The following is a 26,389-nucleotide window of genomic DNA, read 5'->3' as shown; positions in this document are numbered from 1 at the left end:
TGTGTACTGATTTAATACTGATTTAATAATTCCTGCACCTGGGCTGCAACAACCCCAAGCAGAGCTACAGGCTGGGAGATGAGTGGCTGGAAAGCTGCCTGGCCGAGAAGGACCTGGGAGTATTGGTGGATAGTCGGCTGAATATGAGCCAGCAGTGTGCTCAGGTGGCCAAGAAGGCCAACGGCATCCTGGCCTGTATAAGAAGCAGTGTGGCCAGCAGGTCGAGGGAAGTGATTGTGCCCCTGTACTCGGCTCTGGTGAGGCCGCACCTCGAGTACTGTGTTCAGTTTTGGGCCCCTCGCTACAGGAAGGACATGGACGTGCTCGAGCGAGTCCAGAGAAGGGCGACCAAGCTGGTGAGGGGTCTGGAGAACAAGTCTTACGAGGAGCGGCTGAGGGAGCTGGGCTTGTTCAGCCTGGAGAAGAGGAGGCTCAGGGGCGACCTCATCGCTCTCTACAGTTACCTGAAAGGAGGCTGTAGAGAGGTGGGGGTTGGTCTATTCTCCCACGTGCCTAGTGACAGGACGAGGGGGAATGGGCTAAAGTTGCGACAGGGGAGTTTTAGGTTGGATGTTAGGAAGTACTTCTTTACCGAAAGGGTTATTAAGCATTGGAACGGGCTGCCCAGGGAGGTGGTGGAGTCACCATCCCTGGAGGTCTTTAAAAGACGTTTAGATGTAGAGCTTAGGGATATGGTTTAGTGGAGTACTTAGTGTTAGGTCGGAGGTTGGACTCGATGATCTTGAGGTCTCTTCCAACCTAGAGAAATCTGTGAATCTGTGAATCTGTGAATACATTGAACTCGGTTTTAGTGTCTTTCTGAACCACCCTTAAAATGGTAAATAATTTCTTCTTCCATATTCTGTAATAGGAATACTTCATCTGGATCTTCCCCAAACTATTTATTGAATATAACATTAATGCAAAAAGACAAAAAGGTAATGAGCGGCTTGAGGCTAGGATAAGAGGAATAGCAACTAGGAATATAAGATTGATTAAAAATCAAAAAACTTGATTCAGTCTGGCTCCTCGTTCTAGCAACTTTGCCAAAGTAGATTCACTGTGAAAGTAAGCAATATTTTGTGCATGTTTGTGTTCACATATGACCATGAAAGAATAAGAGATAGAAAACAACAGGTAATCTTTAATTGCAGAAATCAACTATTTGGATATTGTGAAAATGACCATCACATTAGTAAAGTAACAAAGAAGAAAACATTTGTTCAGTGCTGCTAGTTCTTTATTGTGTACTGTACTCTTTATGCATTTGAAATTGAACATACATCCTACAGAATCCACAATTTATAATCAAAATTTAAGTTCTATTACAGCTAAGGCTTATCCTTGATACTCAACTCTTGCATATCACAGAACTTAAAAGCAACACAGAAGAATGAAATCATTCTTTTAGCATAATTGATGTGCTGCTGTGAGGAATTTGTATTTGTCATTTGAGGATATATGGCAAATACGTATGACCTGTTATGTTAATCACTGAAATGCAAGTCAGAGAAAACATGTTATACTTGGAGGCATTTATTACTCACTTAAAATGATTATACACAAAATTATATAAATTAGTAGTATGTAAGATAAGGATAAAAGAGAAAACAAATCTGCTTTCAAATGTTTTACTGAACTATTCTTTTTTAATTCTTTCCATGTTTGAGGAAAATAAAGGACTTCATCAATAAGGGATTCTTTACTAATGAATCAATTTCTAAATTGTTATTACACTGAAAAAATATATGGAGTATATTAATTATTTTAGTTAGATACAGACATCACAAACATTTCTTCAATGTAATTACTCACAACTGGAAAGCTCTAATTCAATAACTGTTCCCGTCTGGCCAAAATGACCTGCCAATGATTGAATGAAGTGTCTGTCGCAGTGTGAGTCTTCAGCAATAAAGGAATTTGTTATATAGCTCCTCAGGAACAAATTGAGAATTAAAGGGGAAAATACAATGGAAGTCTGAGACAAAGAGAAGACATGCCATGAAACAGAAATATGCTATAAACATCACAGACCAATTCCTCATTCCTCCTTCTCTTTTGGCGTTGTTAAGAGACATACACATGGAGAAGAAATTCAATAACCTAAGCACCAAAGAGATTTTCAAGTTTTTAAAGAGAAACATTTTACTGAATTGAGTATGTCTTATTAAGATTCAGGTACTCTTTGTTATTAGCCAGGGTCAGAATTAAATTCACAGACATTGGCTGCAAAGCCTACATTGATGTTTATATTAATACTCTTTCTCAAGGAGAATGTAAAATAAATGGTGAACCAAAGAAAGAGTTATGAGAGGACTAAATGAGAAAGTCTATAAATTTGAGTGGAAAATTAAGAGAGGAAATAAGAAATTTTATACATCCCACATATTAAAATTGAAGTATTTTGTTGTGCGATGTCTAGCTTCTAAGCACAGTTATCCAAAATAAAGCTTCCATTCCATCCAAACAACGGACTTTAGTGAACAAAGAAACAAGGCCTCATACAGCTGGATTTTTGACTGATTTTTGGTTTTTACCTAGAAATGGCACCTAAGATTCAATGATTCTTAAGCTTTTAAGTAAGTAAGAAAACCATGCGGTGAAAGGAGGATTTACTAGCCAGATCTCTGCACTGACCATCTTCGTTCAATTCTTTTTCCAAAAGTTGTCCACTACACGGCAAGGAAAACATTCTCCTACCTCTCAAGAAGCTTGAATCAGTCTTGAATCTAGTCCAGATTTTGATAATATGAAAATAGTAGTGGGTTATATACGCACAGAAACCTGCCACAAATATAATTTCCAACACTGGAATTTCAAAAAGATTTGGACCATTGTGTTGATATGGGCATGTTGTGTTTCTTAAGCATTTTTTTCCCTTTGACTTTCTAAGCATTGCTCATTCTTTGAATCACCTAAAACCACTAAAACCGAACAAACAAACAAACAAAAAAAAACCACTAAATTTGAAGGTAGTGTGGAAATGATTCCATCAACTCATGAAAAATAGAAGTTTTTTAAAACACAGAAGTAAACAAAAGTGTTAATAAAATATACTGGTAACATAAATATAGACAGAAGAAGAAATAATTAACACGGTTTTCCTTTAATTTCACTTGCTACACAGCTTTCTCAAAACTGCATATTCGAAACGCTGAAGATAAAAGAAGTGTGAAGCCTCCAAACAACACGATATTTAGGAAAGAGGAAGTTTTAACAAGAATTGTAGATTACCTCCCTTTAGCTACTGACCTTAAGAATAAAGAAAGAGTCCATAACCACAGAAAATAAATGGCTGTGCTCAGAGCAAAATGTATTCTGCCAGTAGATACAGCTGAAAGCATTCAAACTTAAGTAAAATATTTAGCTAATGTTTGTATCATCTCACAGGGTGTCTTACGTATCATAGTATTATGTCCAATGTTAACTGCATTGCAGAATAAATTAAGGCACAATTCTTCAATGCTCATTCATGTGGAAAGTGGAACTTTATATCATAAAGCATATAATATCAACAGAACTTCATGCAATTTAGATGTTAGTGAACATAAGTTGGAAAATTGGATCTTAAGTGGTTCTGGCTCATACTCAGTGTTATTTAATATATGACATTGATTAAGCTCTCCATATTTAACAAAGACTTTCTTTAAAATAAAACCAAGGTTTTTCAAATCATGACATGTATGGGAAAGTGTATTGTCAAACTGTTTTCAGTTGCAAAACTTCTTCTCCAATTAGGTATATCCACCTCAACAGATTTCAGTCTGGATGCTTTTATGCTTTTTTTTCTAAACAGTTTTAGAACCTCATTGAGGTAGTACAGTATGGGTACTTCACACTGCTTCAGTTTGGCTAGACTATTTTTCTCATGATATATCAGAGCAAGTTTATCCACAGAGGAATACTCCCAGCTAAAGTACATTTCCCTGGCAGTTGAGAAGTCCAATTTTTAAAGAATGAGACAGCTGTGTTGCTTTTCCTGTAACTCACAATACTGGTTTAGGTGGATGTAAAATAAGACTGAACCCATTCTAAGTGAAAAATATCTTCACTGCTGAATCAACCTTTCCTGGAAAGGTTTATTCTCTGGAAAGTTTAAAAGCTTAGGATTTCCTTGGGAAAGAAAACAAACATCAAAATATTAGATGTCTCACCCAGCTAAAATCTTATTTTCAGCTTTTTCAGATATGGTATCATTGGTTTAAAATAAAATGAAAAATATTAAGTTTGTTGTATTTAATAACTGAGAAGTCTTCCTAACTGCCATAGTTGTTGTTTCTCCACTATGTAACAGGGTGTGTAAAGCTCCTTTTATTCACTATGTATATGTGCTGGAGCCTTGCTTTAATTATGATATTTGCCTGCAGCGGTAACTATTGCACCTATTGAAAACAATTACTCATTCCCTCAATTTAAAATACCAACTTCCATCACCACTGCAACTATGCAAGCCAGGATGGTTAGAATGGAAGAAAACAGTCAAAAAGTTGAATTCCATTTTTCTGCTGAATTTACTTTCTTTCGTACCACCTATTTCACACACTAAGTCTTCCAATAGATACTGAACAGCCTAAACAGAGAAGTTAAAAATGAAATGGTGTCAATACTCATGGGAGTCTGTGTCATATACAATACGCCTTGTTCTGCTGCGGTGTTCTGTGCAGAGGCTGGTGATAATCAGTACCATCTTTATGTTCAGACCTGGAAAATAGAAAAAATCTGTGTTCTCACCCCATTCAATACCAACAAACCAAACCTTGCCTCTAATAAATAAATAAATAAATAAATAAATAATTCAATAGCCCTTGATATTACAGCAGTTCACTGAAGGGCAATGTCTTCAAAAGTTTCTTATTTGTGAGAACAGCTTCACATTACAAGCTCCTGCTGGCACCATCTGGCCCAAAGTTAAAGGGAAAATCCAAAGAATATGTGTAGAATAAGTGCATTTTAAATAAAACTACAATTGTTCAGAGTTAGATCTGGTTGTGTTGGGAAATGTTGTATGATATTGGGGGAGCACACTTGGGTGGCAGCATATTTTTAGACAAAGACAGCAAATACAAGTCCATGCTTTCATAAAGATCTTCAACAACTTTAGGAACGGATAATTTGACAGATAAGATGTTTAAAGCTGTAAAATGTTTTTCTTTTATCATTCCATATTGTCTATTTTCTTTTCAGAAAACAAGAGAGAGTTCATCTATTACAAAGTCTGAAATATTTCAACCAAATAAAACTGGTGCTCCTAGAAATATGCCATTTAAAATAAATAATTTATTAATTTAAAATTTGTAAGGAATGCGTTAAAGTGAAATGTGAAGATGATTTTCTTTCTTTCTTTTTTCTTTTTCTCTCTCTTTTTTTTTTTTTTTTTATAACAATATTTTAAGCTAAGGAAACATTTCAAGATATGTTAAAAAAGTGGCAACATTGTATTTGGTCAAAATGTGTTTGTGCACTTAATTCCATCTCTTTCATGCATATATAGACACAGACTGCAGCTGTACACATCAGTGACCTAAATGAGTGAGACCAAATTTTATCCTTGCCCAGAACATCCTCTCAGAGTACAAGCAATTCATCAAATGCTTTGTGTATGTCTTTACAGCCAGTAGTTATGACAAAATAATTTCTGAGCCATGAGTCTTGTTTTTGACTAGTTCTTAATTTGTCTGGATTCTTTTTAAACCCATGCAAGGTTTGGACACATGCAACATCCTGAGGATCATCTTTTATTTTTCTGTTTATCTATTTCTTTTAATGTTCCCAAGTCGTTGTACTAGAAAAGAGCGAATGATTTTGTAGACTTTCTTTCTATCTCTCCACACTCATCTCTTTCCCAAGCCGAAGAGTCCTAGTTTACTTAGTTATTCCTTATACAGATGTTCTTTTTTAACTTTGATCATCCCTGGTACCTTTCTCAGCACTTTTCTCAATTCTTGTTCTCACATCTCAAAAATAATATAGAAGAAATGGAAGCATTCAAAATGTAGTTGACCAATGAATTTACACAGTAGCATAATAATGCTAGTAATGTTTTCCCTTCCATATTCCTTTCTGAATAATTCCTAGCTCTATGTGCTTTTTTCACTGTTCCGGACCTGATGCTTCCATAACACTATATTATAACAGCAGCATCTTTCCTCTGTGCCTACTGTTCAGCTTGGGTGAAGACTGAATTCTTACTCACTATATCATAGAATCACAGAATCATAGAATCAAATGGTTTTGGTTGGAAACGGCCTCTAATTCCAACCCCCTGCCATGGGCAAGAACACCTTCCACTAGACCAAGCTGCTCAAAGCCCCATCCAACCTGACCTTAAACACTTCCAGAGATGGGGCATTCACAGCTTCAATGATGTTGCAAAACGATGTTTTGGAGGAAGAAATTCAGAGCTGTGTTAGCTGAAGCGTAGGTCTAGTCTGCAAGATAGGTTTGTGAACATCAACAAATAGTAAAGAGAATATAGTTTGAACTTTTCTACTTACAAGAATCCATAGATCATATGCTAGGTTCTTGTTTTGCTACAGGAAGTTCATGTGAGTCTTGAAAGTACCTTGTGGGAGTTGGCTATTACTGTCACTGGAAGGAAAGTATTAAGAAGAATGTGAGATTTTTTCCCCTCCTAACATCAGTTACAGTTAAAACTTGAAAACTAATAGTTTTGTTTTTGGGAACATTCAGTCAAATTTTGGGGATTATAATAAGGACGACTTGCAAGTTCTTATGCTGAAACTCTGATGTTTTAAGCTTCTAGAGTTTCTGCAAATATGGATCATGAATCTTCAACCCTATTAAACCTTAATGGGAAAAAATGATCTTTCTCAATAATGAATCAAAAAATTTAGGTAAAATAAATAGACACATGTTGTTCATCCCACTTCTTGAAATGAATAAGAATTCTGAAATAAATAATTGTTTTTATCCATTTTGATCAAGTGCCTGAAAACTCAATGGGAATCCAAAGACTTAATATAAGAAGAAATAAGAAGATGATAGCTATAATGAAGTACTGTTATTTTAATAAAATACCATTTCCTACAAAATAAAACCAAAAGATGATACCTCAAAGTGAGCTTGTGTGAGAAAAGTTTTTGTTATTGCTTTTTTTTCTTACTATTACACAGATTGGATCAAAATAGTTTCAGTGGTGGTTTATTTTCATTCATCTTGTCAATAAGAGTTGGATCTTCTGCTTTAATCATGCTCTGTAAATATTTTCAAGTATTCCACCCTCTCAAGAAAGGAAACCAAACTGAGCAAGGACTCTTGAAAACTCTTACTGTGCACATGCAATAATTTCAGCTTCTTAAAGGGCTTGGAAGTTTCTTCTGATATTTTATTTACATCTACTGAACTAAAAGTCCATGGAACTAAAAGCACTGGAAACTAGGGGTTTGGATCTCTGCGATGAAGTCAGAATCCAATAATATGAAGAATTAAAGTTCACAGAACACCTAGAACTCTATAGAGAATTAGGTGTTATGTCTAGTGAGCTATGTCAATAACAATACTGTCATACAACTATGTTTCAGATTGCTACTCATATTAAACAAATACTTACAAGACCTTAATCTTTCAGGTCAAAGCTATTGATGTTTCAAGTACAAGCACAGTCCTTCAGAAAGTTCAGAAAACAAATATAATCTCTTTATACAATCTCTTAGCTAATAATAGTTTTCAGAGTGTAACATGAAATACAGTTCTGCAAAGTACATATGAAAGATTAAGATATTTTGTTTTCTAGGGATACAGCAATCCTTTTCTAGCTTTGCTTTCACAAGTTTTGGTGGCAGTCTGTGGTGGTTTTACCCTGCTGGGAAGCTGAGCTCCACCACAACCACTCTCATTCTCTCCCTCCTCGAAGGAAAACAGAGAGAAAACAGAATGGAAAGGCCTCAAGACTGAGATAAGGACAGGGAGATCACCCACCAATTACCATCACAGGCGAAATAGACTCAAGGTGAGGAGATTAATATAATTTATTGGCTATCTCTAGCAGAGTAACAGTGAGAAACTAAGAACAAACTAAGAACACGTACAAATCGCCACCCCCCCCACCCCCCCCAACGGCCTCTTCTGCCTTCTGCAGGTCCTTGGTCCCTCCCATGGGATGCCATCCTTCCCAAACTGTGCCTGCAGGGGCTTGTCACAGACAGCAGTTCTTCAAGAACTGCTCCAATATCGGTCTGTACCATGGGGTCCATCCGTCAGGAGCAAACTGCTCCAGCACGGGTCCCCCACGGGTGGCAGCTCCCCCCCAGATGCCCTGCTCCTGCATGGGCTCCTCTCCACGGGCTGCAGCTCTGGCCCGGGGCCTGCTCCAGTGGGGGTCCTCCACAAGCTGCAGCCTCCTCCAGGCCACATCCATCTGCTCCACCATGGGCTCCTCCACGGGCTGCAGTGTGGAGATCTGCTCCATGTGCGACCCATGGGTTGCAGGGGGACTGCCTGCTCCACGAAGGGCCTCTCCACAGGCCACAGGGGAACTTGTGCTGCATGCCTGGAGCACCTCCTGCCCTCCTTCTGCATTGACTTCTGGACTGGGGTCTGCAGGGCTGGTTCTCTGTATATTTCCTCACTCCTCCATCTAAGATGTTGCACAGCATTTCTTGTCCTTTCTTAAATCTGGTTCCCCAGAGGTACAACCAACATTGCTCATGGCTCATGACAGGGCTCTGGCCAGCGGTGGGTCCCTTTAGGAGCAGCTGGAGCTGGCTCTGCTCCAACATGGGGCAGCTGCTGGGCTCTGCTCACAGAAGCCACTCCTGCAGCCCCCCTGCTACCAAACCCTTACCTGTATAAACCCAATACACAGTCAAACCTCTTCCTGGTACTGGATCTTCATGATGAACTTGTGCAACAGGGAGGTATGTTAGCAGTCTTTAGATTAATTTTGTGACTATAACATATAATAACATCTAGTTTGTGCTTTTAGAATAAGAGAAACTGACACAATCAAGAAATTAAATACCATTATTGCAACTTGCAACTTTGTCATGTAAAGAAAAATATATTTCAAAGAAACATATCACCCCTGTTACACCAGAGGGCTGTGCTGCCATTCAGAGGGACGTTGACAGACTGGAGTTTGGCTGGAGAGAAACCTCATGAATTTCAGCAAAGGCAAGTTCTACAGCTAGGGCAGAATAACCCCAGGCACCAGTACAAGCTGGGGGCGGACCTGCTGTAGAGCAGCCCTGGGGAGAAGGACCTAGAAGTCCAGGTGGACAGCAGGTTTACCATGAGCCAGCAATGTGCCCTTGTGGCCAAGAAGACCAATGTTATCCTAGGGTGCATTCGGAAGAGTGTTGCCAGCAGGTTGAGGGAGGTGATCCTCCCCCTCTACTCAGCCTTGGTGAGGCCTCACCTGGAATATGTTTAGTTCAGGGCTCCCCAGTATGAGAGGGACATGGAGCTACTGGAATGAGTCTAGGAGAGGGCTGGATGATGAGAGCTGGCAGATGATTAGAGGACTAGAGCATCTCTCATACAAGGACAGGCTGAGAGAGCTGGGACTGTTTAACCTGGAGAAGAGAAGACACAGATGGGATCTTATCAATGTGTACAAATGGGGTTGCATTTTTTTCTGTGGTGCTCAGTGACAGGACAAGAGGCAACAGGCACAAACTGAAACACAGGCTGAATATGAGAAAACATTTCCTTACTGTAAGAGTGACAGAGCATTGGAACAGGTTGCCAAGAGCAGTTGTGGAATCTCCTTCTTTGGATATGTTCAAAACCTGCCTGGATGTGATCCTGTGCAACAAGTGCTAGGTGACCCTGTTTGGCAGGGTGGTTGGACTAGATGAACTCAGAGGTCCCTTCCAACCTCAAGCATTCTGTGATTCTGTGAAATGTAACCTCATTGCCAAAACATTACGTCTTAGGTACTCAGAATATGAGAAAGAATCAAGAAATAATGGGAATCACCTGTTTCATAAAATGAGTCTGCTTACTTGCAAGCTTTGTTATTTTCTGAATAAAAGTGATCAGTATCCCTGATCCCTGAGTTTACTGTAGGTCATTTGCGTTGTGCTGGTAACACATATTGGGGGATGGCCAGCATGAGGCCAGGATAAAGGAAACCTGGCCTTGGATTTTCTCATGCTGGCCCTTGCATTCCCAGCTCATTCCCAGTATGATGGTTGGTAGCTGCAAATGGGAGAAGCTTTAAGGAATCATCCTACATAATACCCAGCTACAGTTAAGGGGCCGTGGAATTGCTAGTGCCAATTACAAACAAACAAACAAACAAACAGAACCCAACACATACAAACAAAAAAACCAACAAAACAAAACAACAACAACAACAAAACTTTTATATATATCTTATTATAGGTGTGATTCTGAACTAAACACATAGAGGCCAGTTTTGACACTGTTTTAGAATGTAAGCAATGTTTCTGATCCCACATCAGTGCCTTCATTTGAAGATATGTCCTAGTGAAGCCAGTAGTGAAGAAGTTGAAATGAATGGTCACCAGATAACATGTGAAATGGAATTTTCTAAAATAACTTTGATTAACCTTGATGTATTTTTTTTTAATTAAGCTTATGTATTTTAAGCTTCCCAATGGTCAACTATTTATAAAAATATTAACTGTCGTGCAATACCCATGTTCCCTTGGCAGAGACTGGGAAATCATCAGGACAGATGTTACAAGGAAAGAGAAAAGATGCTCTCTGACACTAGTATCTTCTAGATTAAGTAAAAGATAAAAGTAAAATATGGACATAGAATAGATGTGAGAGCACAGGAAGACAGGGAAAATAAAATTGGTCAGCCTTGACTGCCCTTGGAATAACACCCCGCTGTCAAATTTTGCAGAAGCTCTGTGGAGACGAAAGTTTTAAGAAATGATTTCAGAGGATGATACTAGTGCAGCTTTGTGGAGGTTTGTGGGGAGCTCCTCCCAGAGAAAATGGAGGATAAAATACATAAACACCTCTTAAACTTTACAAAGGTGTTGACATCATGATGTGTCAGATAAGGAATTTGGAGTGAATAAGAAAATTGACAGGGCAAAGAGAACTGAAAAGGGTTTTTAAAATAAAATATACTTTAAATTTATTGAAACAGAAGAAACAGCAGGTAAAGGGACAGATGAAATATCATGTTTCTCTTAGAGAATCCAACTACACAAATGAACTTTCCAATAGCATTTAAGTTAACTATGAATCAAATGTGAATACATTCATTTCAGAATGTGGTTTAAGAAACCTCCAAAAAAAAAGATGGACATTACAGCTAGAAATATGAATGTAAAAATTAAAGGAACATGAAGAACTTATCCATACTAGTAGAGGTGACAAATAGGCTTAAGAGTATGGTTTTATAATATTCCTGACATGTATTTTAGATAATTGAAACAGTCCAACAATAAGATCAGTTGTGCTTAATACATTAAGTGAATTAATAAAATGCCTGTTTGGTTTCCTATGTGACCAACTCAGATGGGATCACATTGTCTGTCACACTTGTCTCCTCAATATTCTAAGCTTATTAGCCATTTTCAGCCAAAGTTGAAAGAATTCTGAGTGATAGTTTCATACAAGTTTTACAAAAGATCAACAGAAAGGTAGAAGAGACACATTAATGTCCCAGAAGGCACTTAGAAAGACAAACACAGCCACTATACAGACAACGAGAAACCAATTGGCCAAGTAACTCACACTGCAAGCTATCTAAACATCACAAAGGTATTAAGTGGACAAACAACACAGAGGTATCTCACTAGTCGTAAGATCTCCTATGAGTCCTTACAAGGATTTATAAGTTATTTAAAGGTAGAAATGTTAGTAAAAAATGCACTTCCACAATTTATTTCAATCATAAGCTTCCAGTTACAATGGGAATGATACCTATTTATGCTACATTTTTCTTAAAATTTATCCTTAGCTAAGTTGATTCAGTTATGCATGATTTCAGTCCTTCCTACATGATCTATTGTTTTGCAATTGTTTTATTCTTGCATTTAAGTTGTACATGCAAAATCATCATAAATAAAGGACTCTATATCAGTACTAATGCCTTAGCCATTTGAAAGTCACACATAGACTTAGGGCTCAATAAAACAATGTAAATTAAAGGGGAAATTCATCATTGGTTTGACCTAACTCTTTGATAAAAATCCAGTGTCAAAAGATAGACCATCTGAATTACATTAACCAGCCTATATTCTGAATGTTATTCTGAATTTATTCTGAATATTGTGTATTGGGTCACTTCATCAATTTTTGGTAATAAAAATGTCACAGATTTATGGAACATGAGTTACATTAGTAAGATAGCACTTTTGACAATGTACCTTACTGTTAGTATACCATAAAGCTGTATTCAAGCAATAACAAAATCATCACCTGAGAAAGAAAGGACAAGCAACAAAAGCCATAAGCATCTCTGTCATTGAGAATTTTTGAGAAAGAGGTATCAAAGTAGACATCAGTCTGACAGATGCTCTTTCAACATCACTGTTCCAGGCGACTGCTTTTTATCTGTTGTCTCTAATGATATTTTCTTTTAGCGTTCTTACATCAGAGAGATTTTCTTTCCTGTGTTCTCCACTGTTGTTGTCACCTCTTTCATCAAACTACCATAGCTTAAGCTTTTACCTCATCCAAAAATATCCAAACCTCTCAGGTCAGGCCCTATTTAAATGAGAAGTTGGAATAGCTGTTGTTTAGATGTTCCCTTCTAACTTTTTTTTTTTAATTATTATTATTATTCTATTTTAATTCCTTCAAAATACAAAACAAACAAACAACAACAACAACAAAAACAACACAAAAGAACAACAACAACAAAAACAAAAACACCATGGAGAGTCTTATCCTATGTTGGGCTTATACTTTCTATTGTGATTAGGACATTATCCAGCTGTTATAATGGATTTATATAGATATATAGTGGATATAAACTTCGGATTTGTTCATGTTTTCTGCTACATTCTCTTCTATGGGTCTCCAGAGGTCATCATGATGTGGTTGCTCACAATACCCATGTCTTACCATTTACCACATTCCTCTGTTAAAATAAACAGTGTCTTTAACATGTGGCTTCAGGCCTGCCTTTTTACCAGAGAAGTCATATGTTGAGCACACAGCAATTGGGAAGCACTCAGGCAGGTGTTACCTGATCATCCTGCAAATTACTTGACAAACATGGCTGGCCACAGGATTCCATAGTATCCCTGCTCTAAATATTTGTCAGATATTTAAAAACAAACAAACAAACACCCAAACAAACAAACAAACACAATACAATAACAACAACAACAATAACAACACTGACTTTAGCTTTGAAAACATGCCATGTAATTTCATTGTTTAGATCAATACATAAACATTTCATTTGGGTCAGTCTGGCATAAGTCATATCTGTCTGTGCTGCACTATGTAAATGCTGCTCAGGTTGATCTGGAGTCCTAGTTCCATGGAAGAAGCTTATTTCTTGTTGGGCACCACATTTCCTTTCTCGATGGTGAATCAGGGAAACTCTTGGCAGCCATGCCTGCTGCCTTTGTTCCCTGTAACTGATTTTACTAACACACCTATTATTACACACCAGAGGATCCACATGGACAAAAACCATCTAGCAAGTGGTGTGAATTCCTCAGTGTCAGGTAGGACTGAATGCTCGAGCATTTTTGTGTTACAAACTTTATGGTGAATGCTCTAATATCTGATGTGAAACCTGATGTGTGTTGTCTTTGAGATCTCTTCCCCAGTATGGATTGACAGAAACTGATGGACAAACACAAATAGAAATCACATCATTTATATTAATATAAATTAATGTATATATAGTCATTACAGAAGTGAATAAATGGAATGGTGAGCTACCAAAGCAACTTTCTGTAAGCTGTATTGGACTTTGAAGGCAGTTTGCAGACTTAAAACTCTGAAATCTCTGACATTTTGTTAACTTTAAATGGCTGTTGAAAAGACCAGAAGAATCTAAATGCTTAACCACACTTAATAAAAGTCAAATTTCCCTGTCTCCTTTAGATAAGACTTAAGCCACAGTTGGTTTTGCTTAATATGTTGAACTTTAGACAGACCAATGTTTTAATGATAAAAGCGCACTTTAGTTTGCTGCTCTCATTAAAGTGATTTATAGTCCATACAGGACATTCGAAAAGCATTTCACTTAATGGTTAATGCATACAAACTCATAGAGACAGAACTATTAATTAATTTCCATTACAGTGATACAGTCACTTAATAAAGTATTTTAGCTTATTTTTTGCAATTAAACAACATAAAGTTCTGTTTTGTTTTGTTTTGTTTTGTTTGTTTTTAATACCTTTTGTCATATGAACAAAATTCCCAAGTTTCTAAGGTTCATTTTCTCTGTAAGTGGATATGTCTAGAAAGAGAAAGTGGTATCTCAGTTCTTACTATACTTAACTATCAAGTATTGGTCTGAATGTTGACCCACGATTTTCTTTTCTATAATTACTTGATTATGTTTAATGCAATACCAGCTATCTCTTTGATTTTCACCTATGGTTTTCCACTTGCACTCTTTGACTGGTCAAAAGCCTGGAATGAAAATATAAACACAGTAAGGCAAACCCAACCACAAGTCAGAGGTGATGACTACATATTTAATAAGAACTTAAATCAGAAGAAAATCTTATTTTCTAAAGAGTTTAGGTAAAACAGTAGATTCTTTTCCCCCTAATTTCAATTATCTCAGACAGTTTAGGAATATATTAATTAAAAAGCAGCTACTGACAGAAGTAACATATCTAAGCCTATTCAATTCAATTCAAACTGATTACCTATTCAATTCAGGAAGTTTTCACAAGACGAATATATTTTTGATTAAATTGGGAGCACAATACACTACAAATAAACACTATAAGCTTCCTTCATATTCATTTATTTAAACCTCATTTTATCAGGAAGCATCTGTACCGCAGACTACTAAGCACAGAGTAAGCCTCTTCCATTTTTTCTTGTACAAAGAAGAATCTGCCAATCAATCATATAATGCAAAAATCTTTCAGCAGTAAAATAACTAAGCAAAAGATGGAGATTAGTTAAGATCAGAGTCAACAAATGCTTGTCCTCTTGCCCTGTCAATGGTTATTGGAAGTTAAATCACATGAGATGTTTATCTCTTTATAGCTTATGTTTGTCCCACATCAAGAAAAATGAAAAGAACACCTATGACAGCTTTAAATGTCATATTTACTGAAGCATGTTTACAATGCTCTGTTACAGATAGTTTTCATATTGTGCAATACGTAGAGCTCATGAGATCTGTCGTTGACCAACATCCCTTTATGTATGCATACCCAAAGTAAAATAGGTTAAACTTCTATGAAGTTTTCAAGTACTGGCCTTAGTGAGGTTAAACCTTTTTTTTTTGTAACTTCATGACTAAGGAGAAATCTGGTCGTTGTTGGCAAAAATCACTCACTCATTCAACTATTAAAAAGCATTTTTTTTTCTTGAGTTTCAGCTAGGTGCACTAGGCATGGGACTTAATGTTTTTCTTCTTTGTAGTGAAAGAAAATAAATAAAAACATAATTTCTTAAACCCAGTGAAGATTCTTGTTTATACTCTGAAAGACAGTCAGGTTATAAAAATAAGATACTAAACCTGCGTAATATGGGAGTGTTAAGGAAAAAGAAAAATTACATCTTTTTTACTGTTTTGTAATATATATATGTGTGTGTATATACATGTATATATAACGTATGTATACGTATTACATATATATATATGACGCTAAACCTTACCAAACCTTCAGAAAATACCTATTTCAAAATATTTAAAGAACTTGAAGGCATGTGCAAAACAAGAAGAGATATAAAGTGGAAGAGGTATGCTATTGGCACAAGTGTCAAAATGAGACAGAAGAATGAGAGAGGCTAAGCTGGATGTTCATCCTGTGAGTGCAGACTGCTGAAGAATGAGTCAGAGGAGGAAAAGCAAGTTTTCAAAAAGGAGAAAATTATTTCTGTGTTCAGTGCAGAATTATTTAGTACCTCATCTTCCTGCAAGTCACTGACTAGCTTGCTGAGCAAAACAGTGCCCTGAGATCAGCAGAGTGAGGGAAAAAGATATAGACAGAAAAATGAGAATTTTGCCATTAGTACAAAAAGCATTAAGAAAAAAATATTCTTATATTACCTCTTCAAGTATAAAGTATGGTAGACAGATTCGTACAAGATAAAAATCGTTAAAGAGAATAAAACCAACCCAACCCAACCAACCAAACAACAAACAAACAAACAAAAACAAAAACAGAAGGAAAGACAGCAGGTAAGTGTGACAAAATGCTAGGGACATAGTGACATTTTAGATATAAAAATAAAGACAGGATTTCAGAGAACAAAGAATAAAAGGATCATGATAGCTGAATAAATAACTGAATTAACATAGGAAATTATTAAGGTGGACCCACATAAAAACCAGATAAACTATGTAAGTTAGACTGAAGCAAGAAACATTGATGAACACAGGATGAGTAGAAAGGTGGCATTTTTTTTTCATATTTTGTTATTTGCAGAGAAAAAAAAAATATAAAAAATAGGAAATGTTGGTTTGATAACCTAAAATAGTTTTTTTTGTTTTGTTTTGTTTTGTCAGATTTCAGTGCAGAGAAGTAGAAAAGACATTTTTTCTTTTAATATTCTTCTCCACAGAATTAACATACTGTCGCCTATGAAGTTTTCCAAAAGCTTAGTTTCTGTTCAGAAATGTTACTTTTACTAACTGCATCTAAAAGAATTTATAATTAGTGACACCATTATTACTGGTAGAAATGTTTTACAAAAGCAGATATTGAAGTATACAAGACGGCCTGGTAAAACAGTACTCAATCCAGCACTACAACATTCAAACTGAACATCAGTAATAACATTTACTTTCAGTGACCATTTTTTTTTTTCAGTGTGGAATAGTTAATGTATTCCTTTATTTCTACAAGTTAGGCTCCTATGCAGTAAATATCACTGTATGTCAAAGAGACTGATTTGCTTCCAGCAGTTAGATAACGGATATAAGTTACAAGAGTATGGAACTGTGGAAACTAGTCCAAGATGCATTCATGATATCGTTTTAAAATAATATGAAACCTGAAGAGAAATATTCTTGATTTGGATTTGAAACCAAGTCTTTTGAATAAATTACAAATATTCAGGCTTGGTTCTTAAAGTATATCTGAAGGAGACATTCGTAGAATCACATTTTAGCACGAAGATGATACAGAAATAGATTAACACTCATCATTTATAATCTAGACATGTTCTGTCTTTAACAGAAGGAAGAAAGTTGGAGTTTGAACAAATCCTACCAAGACTATAAAATCTTGTTGTTGTTGTTGTTGATTAACAGATGTTTTTATTAACAAATGTTTGTGTGTGTGTGTGTGTGTGTGTATTAGCACACACACATGCATGTATGAGCATTAGATAAATGTTTTTTTTTGTGGGCTTTCTACACCATAAATTCTGCTTCATATTTGACTGTTTTTTGTTGGATTTAAAAAATTCAAATTTTACTTAATCATCAAATAATGAAACCCATTCATTTAACTGCTCACACTCAGCAGTATTACATATGAGTGTAACTGAAGCCTACATGTAGATTATAAAGATCAACAAAGTAGCATAGTATTTTATTTATTAGAAATAACAACTCAGAAACTAAAGAAAAATACATTAAATTTAAATGAAAAGCACTCTTTGGTCATTCAAGGGAGTATAATAATTGCACAACAGAAGTTTTTATTTCTTGAGGGTTTTCTGTACTCACACTTTCTCATAAGTTTCTCCATACCAAAGGAAAAGCAAAAAGAATGGCCAGACAATGGAAAATAGAAAGACATGTACATCACGTATCTCCATTATTTTTCCTTCTAGTCTCCTTCTTTAAAGAATCAATGGCAGTGAACAAGACATGAAGCAAAATGTTGTAAATAAAAACTGTTATTCAGAAAGATTTTCAGACATGACCTACAAAAAATACAAGAAAAATATAAGTAATGTGAATTACCACTTTGATACTACTTTGAATTACCTACTTTGATACTTTATCAGATTTCCAAGATAATTCCTCTCCAATTAAGATATTTCCTCTTCTAGTCTTTTAACTGATTATATGTAATGTTTTAAGATGATAACTTTTAATAGCTTTTTATGTTATTTATTTTTTAATAACATTTGCATTATATGCCAAATTTTAATAAAGATTTTAAGGTTAGCCCTAAATTATTACAATTTTATTAGGACTTTAATTTTCATCACAGTTAGAAAACTCAGAATTAGAATGTTAAATGTTGAAAATTTTCAAATACATTTTAATGATTTCAGCTCAAGAGCAAGCCAGGAGTTGTGTTTGGCTGGTGAGAACTCTGCCTGCCATAACAAAGGCTACTGTTCTGGAAAGTGTGTTGTGATCTGTTTTCCTGGACTGTAAGTGGATTCTTCATGTGAATATTGGCCATTTCACTTAGAACAAAAACAACTCATCTAATCCACAGTAACCTGACCCTAGACTGTAGACAAGTGCATATCTCTAAATAAAAGGAAATTGCTTGAAAATAAATATAGTTAATGGCACAAACTCTCATTTATTTTCTACTCATAAATGGATACCTGCTTATATTAGGAATGCATCTTCCTGTGATGACTTCTATGGCTTACTCATTTATTCTTTCATTATGGTTTCATTTTCAGAGCAGTAGAAACAGAGGAGAAATAAATACACAATACATATGAGATATCTATCATCAGACACAACACAAATTCTTGTCATTTCTACTACTATTGTCCATAATAATTTCATCACAGTTTTGTTTCAGCTTGCAGCTGGATCACCATCTTTTCCATTGCGAGGTGTTAGGAAAAAACAGTATAAAAGAAGGCAAGTAGAGTATATCCCAACTTTAAAGCACCTCCATGCTTCCAAAAGAAGGATTTTGCTTCTATACAAAGAAGGTACAGGTAAGGTCTGTATTATTCTGAATTAAAGTGGCCCTCCATGTACTTAAGAAACATGAAAAAAAAAAAAAAAAGATTTTTGTCTGAAAGCTTTTCTTATAGACCAAAGTAAATAAGAATTTCTCTAGGGAGAAATATAAGAATTAGACAAAAGCTACCTATATCAAAAAGGATTTTCTCTGATCTGAAAGATAAATTTACAAATTCATGTAGAATAGTGAAACTGTTCCAAATATGTTACTAAAACTTTTAGTTTCTAAGAAAAATCAAAAGTCCCCAATTATACACACTTTGTTGTGGGAGTCACTTATTATATAGCTTCATCTCTGGTGCAAAATAGAAATATTTGAAAAAAAAATCAGTTCCATTTGAATGCAAAATTATGCTGTTTAAAAAATAAAGTATTTTTAGTCCACTGGGAGCTTTCTGATATATATTGGAAAGTTTCAGTTTAATTTTAGGTTGCACAACTCTTAAAAACTATTTTTATGTTAACTTTAGTAATAAAAATACAATTTTCAAGAAAAATTTCTTCTTCTTCTTCTTCTTCTTCTTCTTCTTCTTCTTCTTCTTCTTCTTCTTCTTCTTTTTCTTCTTCTTTCTTCTTCTTCTTTTTCTTCTTCTTCTTTCTTCTTCTTCTTCTTCTTCTTCTTTCTTCTTCAAAAGATTTAGTAAGAAATTAATAAATGCCTTTGACATTTTCAGAATTGTTTCCTTTAAGCTCTCTCTTTTCAAATGCTAGATTAATTTCTAGACCAGTTCTAGTGTCTCTGCAGCCATGCCTAATATCTAAGGAGGCTTTACTTCAATCTTTTATATTACGAAGAAATGGGTATTGTGGAAAATCCCATCAGAAACAATGTATTTTACAACATGGAAATAAGCATTGGAAGAATGAGAGTATGATCCCTTAAAAAAACAAAACAACTACAAAAAACCACACTAGCTTAAATATGCATGTGTAATACTGTAATCATTTAAAACAGAGTTCGTCCACATTTGATACATTCTGCTGGGCTTCTTGACAAATAATAGAAACAAAAATGTCAAGGTTTTCTCTCTCTCTTTTTTTTTTTTGTCAGAAATAAATTAGAAAAAAAGCTAGAGAGAGAAAGTGATTTAAAAAAAATGGGAAGAGGAAATGGAAAAAGAAAACAAAATAATTCACAGAGTCGTAGATTCTCTGTATATTCTTTTGTAAGATCAATGAGAGACGTATGGAACTGTATAGAGAATTGCATTTTATGAATTCACAAATTGTGAGAGGCCTTTTTTTCCCCATAGGTGCTGTTGAAAAGCCGCGCAATCTAATAAAAAAAAAACAGGGGAGAGAGTCATGTGGTTTGCCCCTATTTAATTTGATAAACTTTGCAGTAACTTACATTTATGGTCTGACTTCTGATTCACATTTCCTTTTTGCTCATTCCACAAGGAGATACAGTACCACTTAGCCCAATAAATCAGTGAAGAAAAATACAGCTGATCTGACTTGTAGACTCATTCAATTAAATATTCTGGAGGGTGTGATTGCTTTAAGGCCTGAAATTGATCAACTTCTTAGTAAAAATTAAAAACAAAGGAGTGGACTCTGGAAATTGGTTATTAAATTTTCAGACCCCAGTGACAATAACAATTTTAAATTGATTGCCCAATGTATTTAAAATAGATGATACTGAATGCTGAACAAATTTTCCGTAGCATAGCTTATAACTTGATATTCTTGAATGAATAAGTACCTCAGTTCTTTACTACCTCTGGAAAATTTAAGGGATGTCAATAAGGCTGGTTGAAATAGGTAAGATAGGAGTGTTCAGTGACAAGAAAAACTAGCGCTGGGTTGTGCAAGTCCTTCCCTCGTCTCTGTGTTTGTGTGAAGAAAACTGACCTCTCTGTCCACATACACACTCTGGCTTTCAACATCCAGCCACTAGTCCTCCTGCAAAAGCCTTCTGACTCCTAGCTTTTGCATTAGAACCACCATGTGTTTGTTTGCCTGAGTGCAAACACCAGTTTTTTTTCATACCCTGGTAAATTTTGACAAGAAATTCGGTTTTATTATGGTACGGTCCAGGAGTTCAATACCAGAACACAAAGAAAAAAATTCCCAAGCACATTTTTACTCTTTTATACAAGAAGTATGGCAAGTAAAAGACTGGACTAAAGTTTTTGTTTATTTGTTTTTTTGTTTTCCCAATCATATGGAAAGAGATAAAGGAAGAAGAGAATAAAAGAGGAAAAAAAATATTAAAAAACAGACAGAATTCAGAAAAACAGTTTTAGGAGAAAAGCCCTTATAATCACACTTTTCATCTACAGAGAAATTTTCAAGATGCTAAGTCAACTTAAAGGCTTGAGTTTAACTTGTTTTCTGAAAATCTTTTGCTGCAAATGCTATAATGTATTCTGAAAAAAATGTATAAACTGAGGAGAGGGGAGAGGAAACTGGGGGACAAGGGAAGAAAAAGTGAAAAAGCAAAGCACAAGCTCTTGCATGAGATGAGTCAGAGTTCTCATCTTCATTATGATTTTTAAGAATAATGTATCAACACTAATCAAATATAGTATTTACATGTTAGTAGAGAACGGACTACTTGCTCAAACCTATGTAATGATGTATTTTTATTTGCCTTTGTCAGAAAACAGGCTGTAAAATAGTCCATCAAATAAATAACAGAAGATAGAGAAGAAAAGAGCTCAGCCCACTACACTGACAAGCAACAGGGCAAGAGTCAACTTGTGTTTGCTGTTATTGCAGTGGTCATTCCACCTCTTTGAGTACACCACTGCTGCCCCAATTGCTCAGCATGACAAGTGAAATGAACTCTTTGCAAAATTTATCTAAGCTGCATTTAAGACTGTTTAGTTTTGAATGCAGATTTACAGCACTTAAAGTCAATAATTTAAACACAGTTTCAAGGATCACTTCAAAGTTAGTCCAACCTGTGAAGTGGATGAAGACAAAATTACAGGTCATTAGCAAAAGCCTGAATGCTCCAGAATATTTACTTCAATATAAGTGGAGAAATAGAATGAATTCTCTCTCCCCCTCTGTATTTTCTTTCAGCAAGAGAGGAATGATACATATTATGGAATAAAAGTAGAATATCTATTGAATAAAAATAAATAAACAAAAACCGTCTGCAAAAGGAATATGAGGTTTCTATTTCTTTTGCTTTCATCTGATAAGTGAGATTGTGTTTATTGATCCCAGCTTTTCACAGCTGACATAAAGTGAATGTTAAGCCTTTTTAAGATGAACATATATTGCTCTTGACACCCATACTTGAAAAGGAGGTTATGTGGAAATCAAATCAAACTTTTATGATTTAACATTAACAAAACAATGTTAATGTTCCTTGATTGGTTAACATTAAAATAATGTTGTTTTAAACATAAAAATATATCCTTGCCATCAGCAATAAGAATTCACCTTTCAATCTGATATGTATTCTGCATTTTTTTTCATTCTGCTCCAGAGAACAGTTTTGAAGCTTTCTTAGGTCTTCCATATAATTTCTTTTTTAACTTCTTACTAAATATCCCAGAGCTAAAATTTATTACAAAATTTTATCTCTCCTGAATCCTTCAAAATTCAGGCATTTCTTCCTAATTTTAGGATTCTGCAAATATACCTCCATTTCTTTTCACATTTATGCAGTTTCAACCATCTTCAGAGGACTGCAGATTGTACTTCAAGTCCCAAGTCTTAGATATCATGCTAAAAAGTGAGAATCTCAGCATTTTTTAAAGAAAAAAAAAAGGGTAAAAAGTATCAAAAGTAAACAAACCACTTTTTTTTTTTTTTTTAGGTACCTTGAACATATGATTTCCCCAGGAAAGTGGTCACAGCACTGAGCCTACCAAAGTTCAAGAAGCATTTGGACAAGGCTGTCAGACACATAATCCAATTTATTTATTTATTTATTTATTTGGGTGGTCTTTTGGGGACCCAGTAGTTGGACTTGATAATCCTTGTAGGTCCCTTCCAACACAGATATTCTTCAATTCGGTGATTCTATGTGATTTGAATGTTGCTTAGTAGCTCAAAAGGAGAAGGAGAAGAAAAAAAAAAAGTAAAAATAGTTATTGATATAGCTATAGATTTAGCTTTGCTGTTTAATGCTCAACGGTTTTCTTTAAAGTGTCAGCAATAATGCATGTTGCATGTTAATCTTCCAAGTAGTTCAAATCACTGTAGTCTCCTGATTCTGCTCATTTTGCTGTTGGGTAAAATAACCATCTCTCAGACATATCATTCACCTTCCTAGCCAAGATCCTCTGCTTCCTTCTTTTCCTCTTGAGAAGACATGTAAGCCTCAGATCTTTTTTTTTCTTCCCCCTTTTTTTTTAAAAAAATATTATTATTATTTAATTTATATATATATACATAAATATATATATATATTAAGAGGGAAACATGATTCAAAATACTCAAATCTCAAACTCTCTTCAAATTCCAGGGTATTTAGAAATTTAAATATGAATCTTAATTTTTGGACATGCATTCTTCTCTAGTTTCCTTAATGAGCAATGATTTTGATCAGTATACCTGTTAAGAACACGAGGAAGACTCTTGTGCTTCCTCACACACATGCTAAGTACAAAGGTAAGTCAGACAGTACTTGTCATATTTATAAGTGAGAAGAGGAAGTCCAGAAGTAGCAAAGGTTCAGAAGAACTCTTTATTCTTCAGATGACGAAATGCTTTTTAAAATTAGAAACACAAAGTTGCACAGCTCTGTTAACACATGAACAGGCAGGCATTAGAAATGACAGCAGGGTGCTTGCCAACAGCCATACCATTTCAAGGCAAATAAGAATCATGAATTACTATAATTAGGACACATTGCAATCTGCCTAAGAATGAAAAGATGCATTCTGTTTGCATTTCAAAACAGAGAAAAGTAGTAATACACCTTTAGAAATTTCTACTTTGATAGAACGCTTTTCTGGATTGTTACCATAAGCCACCTTTAGAGACGATATTATTATATTATTTCTTCTTTTTATTGCTCAGTTTGTTAAAACACTCTAAACTCAGATCCCATTTGGGATTTGTTGAATAAGAGGTGAAGTATGAATTAGAGAACATGACAATGCAATGTTTCCCACCCGCTTAACAAGCAAGACAAACAGGCATCCTCTTTTCTTTCCTTGTTTGTGGTTGAGATCTCTTCACAGAATAAGGAGAAAAAGGTATCAAACAAAGCTAATTATACTTTTAGAAATTTCTCATCTACAATTCAAATAACGATTCCCCTGAGAGGGGTACAAATTTTACATAAAGTATGTGCTAAACTTCATCATACCAAATGGCTGCAGAAGCTAAAACATTTTCCACACCAAGGGTATTTCATACACAATGTTCAAAATCACCCATGCATTTATGCTAAAATGAATTATCTAATTTAAACATACAAAATCAAGGAGATTTACAAATGAGGTTTTATTTTGAATCCATGCCTCCCTATTCCAGTTTCAAAAAGGAAAGGAAAGTTTGAAAAAACACAACCTCCATCAAGAAAAAATTAAGGGTTATTGTAATAAAGGACTCACTTCTATAGGGGACAGAGGGTCCGATACCCCATCTGGACCCAACCCATAGTAATAAGCTATGGGGATGGAATGCCAAAATGGGAGGGTCTGCATGCTAGTGAGATCCTTCAGCCTGCTCCATGAGGTACTGGGTACAATGAAGCACGTTTGGAACATCTTTACACTAATGCCTGCAACATGAATAACAAGCAAGAGCAACTAGAAGACTTGTTTCAGTGCTAGAGCCAAGACACCATTTGCATAAGTGAAATCTTGTGTTGTGCATTACAATAGACAGGTGTAAGCTCTTCAAAAGCGACAGGCCGGACAGGCCAGGCAGGGGGCTCATGTTGCATAAAATAGAGGGGTTGGGCTTTATGGAGCTTGCAGTTGTCAATGACACAGTAGAGAGCCTCTGGGTAAGGATTAAGGGACAAGCAAATTAAGAGGATGTTATTTTAGGAGTCTTCTATAGACCACACAGCCAGGATGATGACACAGATGAATCATTCTTTAAGGAATTAAAAGATACCTCTTGTCCTTATGGGGGACATGAATTTACCAGATGTTAACTGGGAATATCACATAGCTGACGCAAACAGGCCCAGGAGATTCCTTAAATAACTTGATGATAACCTTTTGGTACAGGTACTAAGGGACCCAACCAGGAAACCAGGAACCCTCTTAGTTCTGTTTATTTGTGAACAGAGGTCTTGTGGGTGAAATGGCAACCGGCGTCTTTCTTGGTCATAGTGACCATGAAGCAGATGAGTTTAAAATTTTTGGTGACAGAAGGAAAACTGCCACCAAAACTTCAACCCTAGATATGGGGAGAGGAGGCGTCAGACTGCTCGGGGAACTAGATAGTAAGGGCCCCTGGGAAACTGCTCTTGAAGGCATTGGGATCCATCAGTGTTGGTCAATTTTTAAGTACCACCTCCTAAGAGTACAGGAAGAAGCAATTCTAAAATGTTGGAAGTCAGGCAGGCAGGGCTAAAGGTTGGTTTGACTGAGCAGAGATCTTCTTCTAGAGCTTAGTTGGAAAAATAAAGTTTATGGCCACTGTAAATGAGGTTGGGCAATGTGGGAAAACTAGTGAGATGTTATTCACATATGTAGGCAGAAAATTTGTACAGCAAAAGCTCACCTAGAGTTAAAGGTGGCCAGTACTGTGACAGACAATAAAAAGTGTTTTTTTATTTGTTTGTTTTTGTTTTCACTTTTAACATGTTAACATCAAAAAGGAGGACCAGAGAAAATATTGCTCCATTACTTGACTAGAATCGTTACCTCATAAATAGGGACATAGACAAAGCAGATATTTATGCCACCTTCTCCTGTCTTCAACACCAATTAAGGACTCTGGGACTCCTGGAGTCCTGAGCTGGAGAATGGTGACTGTGGTAACAATAAACTCCGAGCCAATCTCAAACTTGAGTGAGGTTTGCTGCTAGAGTTGGTTACATATATATGTATGTGGAAGCCAATGAGATTCATCGCAGGGTGATCAGAGAACTGACTGATGTCATTGTGAAACCTCTCCCAAATTATTTTTAAATTGTCTTTGGAATCTACCTAGGTTCCAGTTGACTGTAAGCTGGTGAACATTGTTCCAATTTTCAAGAAGGGCAAGAAAGAATACCCTGCTGTCAACGGACAAATTTCATCTGTCTCAACGGGGGAAAAGATCTTTGCTTGGGAGATAGCAGGGCTCATTGAAAGGGTTTTAAACTAGATTTGAAGGAGGAAAGGGATAAAACCAGGCTTGGTAGAGACAAATCTGGGGGTGGTATGCTGGTGGTTATGAGACCATGTACAAGCAAGGTCTCTTGGTCTGCTACCCCAGTAGAGGTAGGGGATGGAAAGCCATGTAACAGCAAAGGCA

General features: G+C 35.8%; 1 long non-coding RNA gene across 1 annotated transcript in view; it reads right to left on the bottom strand.

Annotated features, from left to right (window-relative positions):
• Window positions 1-1,135: 1,135 nt before the first annotated feature.
• Window positions 1,136-26,389, bottom strand: part of LOC308185817 — a 46,096-nt gene continuing 20,842 nt past the window's right edge. The window contains exons 2-3 of the long non-coding RNA XR_013943767.1: window positions 6,495-6,588; window positions 1,136-4,701 (exon numbers count right to left, since the gene is read on the bottom strand). This is a non-coding gene — a long non-coding RNA (uncharacterized lncRNA). The remainder of the gene's footprint in view (window positions 4,702-6,494; window positions 6,589-26,389) is intronic.

Source organism: Anser brachyrhynchus, assembly GCF_964034855.1.
Source record: "Anser brachyrhynchus genome assembly, chromosome: Z".
Classification (NCBI taxonomy): Eukaryota; Metazoa; Chordata; class Aves; order Anseriformes; family Anatidae; genus Anser; species Anser brachyrhynchus.
The sequence above is the reverse complement of the archived record's forward strand: the minus strand, read 5'-3'. Positions and strand labels throughout refer to the sequence as shown.